The following is a 2,432-nucleotide window of genomic DNA, read 5'->3' on the forward strand; positions in this document are numbered from 1 at the left end:
TTTTTTTTTTTTTTTTTTTTTATATGTGTGTGTGTGTGTATGATTAATGATGATGTGTGTGATGGATGGTGATGATATAAAATTGCAATGTACTACTACTGTATCACATAGTGGTATATACGGGAAAAAAAGGCACGAGGTCAGGATTAGTACGCTGGTTTTTTTTTTCCTTCTTTTTTTAATGCCGTCGTATTGGACCTCATCATTAAAAGGGCCCATTTACTACGATGAGTATAAACGACGGCGTTTTCGTTTATTCTTTGCACCCAATTAATGACGGCGTGTAAAATTGTAACCGGATCTGGTACGGCCCATTGGATTTGACTTTAAGGTGTTTGAGTTATTTAATAAGCACGGGAAGGAGATAACAAACATTTAATTTAAAATTTTTGAGAATGAGAATTAGTAGTAGATCATGTATTTCAGTAATTGTATTGAATGATTTTGATTAACATACCTTTTATTATTAGGGATATACATATTAAATCAGACAAACAACTAACAAGAATGCATTTTTATATACACTAACTATACAATATTTAAATGCTAGTTTCAATGGGTTTGTTAGTTATAAATAAAAATAAGAAAAGCCTCCTTTTATATTTATGGTATATGAATTTTTGCTCTTCGTCTCTCACGCCTTAGCTGAAGCAAAACCAATAGGAAGAGATGTTACGGTTTCGAAGTTGTGAGATCGATTACAACATTACCAAACGTTTTTTTTTTTTAATTAAGCTAGATTACCATCCATGAGCAGGTAGTACTTGCACTAATCTTTCTAAAAGGTTATTTTTTAATTATATACCCTTTTTATCTTTACTTTATAGACTATATATTAGGTTGTTTTACATTTAGTACTTATTTGCAACTGGCAAACCATTTTTCAAATTTTTGGGGAATATAATGAGATCTTCAGGGTTGCTCTCTCTAGTTTCTAAAGTTTAGTACTACCACTACAGTTCAGAAGACCTACTACTTTATATCTCACAAATTCAAACACCATCGACCAATTCTTTTTTTTTTTTGGAAAGCCAAGAAAAAAAAAGGTTTTAATGCTCTCTGTCTTAGAACACACATGGATTGATTAGTAGAGAGAGTTATTGCAATATGGTATAGTCCTACTGTATATAATATAAAGTTTTTTCTTGTATAAACTATTACTATTTTAAACCCCCCCCAAAAAAAAACTATTACTAGTAATTAGGTATTATTAACATGTCAATTATTCGTAGAGATGGTACTACTAATTCGCAGTTTGTATATACATAGAGAAAAGATGACATTTATTTACTCGTATACATAGTATTAATTTGCAACTAACAAACTATTTTTCAAATTTTGGGGAATATAATGAGATACATTAATCCCTATCTACAAGGCTAGAGCACTCATTGCTCTCTAGTTTCTAAAATTTAGTACTACTACCGTTCACAGTTGTCATCTAGGAAAATATGCTATGTGTTGGAAATGAAAATCTCCTCATAAATGCATTTACATTTACTAACATGTACAAGTACAAGTGTACAACAGTCATAATATACAGAGATAGATGGTGCAGTCATCTATTTTACATAATATACAAGTGTACAACAGTTGCACCATCTAATTTAAATAATATTTTTCTTTCTTTTATGTGTGGAGTCCAACCAGACCAAACTAATAAAGTGACCTCTAATTTCCAATTTCCAAACCACACTATTAAATTAGTGAATCGGTGACACATAACCAGCTTAATTAACGTAACAAGACTTCTTTCATATGGAGTAATATTTATTTTAGAAGCATGCAAGTCTTTTTAAAAACTAATGTATATCTTATTATTGTTCATGACATTCCAACTTGGAAAATAGTAGAGAGGGCCCTAGTTAGTAATAGTAGTTATCGATCTTTTTACTTATTTGTTGTTTGATTGATGAGTTCACCTTTTATCATCTCTGGATCTAAGAAGGAAGCCGTTAATATTATTATTTTGAGGTAGAAAATATATAAAAAGTTCAAGGTTTGACTTCCGAGTCAAACTAGTACTATGTGTCACACCCATTTTTCTATGTTAGTTTCCAAAAGATAATTAGATGTCTCTCTTCAGATTTTCAGTACGGAGTACATTGTTAAGCGTATCTTCCTAGTTCCTCCTACTTCCTTAATAGAAAATAATTATAGTATTCATAATGATCACAACAACAATATATACACTTTGATCCTTTTGAATAATATAAAGTGATAATTTGATTTCCATATTGTTGGTTGCACTTGCACGATTTGATTAATTAGAAAAATTCATTTAAATCATACAATTTTTTTCGGTTAATTATTTAGTTTAAGTGTGTGTGTATACGAGAACGTATGTACGTACGGCTTCTGGAATGTAAATTTTGTAGACCGTTGATGACAAAAAAAAAAAAAAAAAAATACCTTTAGTTTCCTGATTACTT

This window comes from Camelina sativa, chromosome 20 (assembly GCF_000633955.1).
Source record: "Camelina sativa cultivar DH55 chromosome 20, Cs, whole genome shotgun sequence".
NCBI lineage: Eukaryota > Viridiplantae > Streptophyta > Magnoliopsida > Brassicales > Brassicaceae > Camelina > Camelina sativa.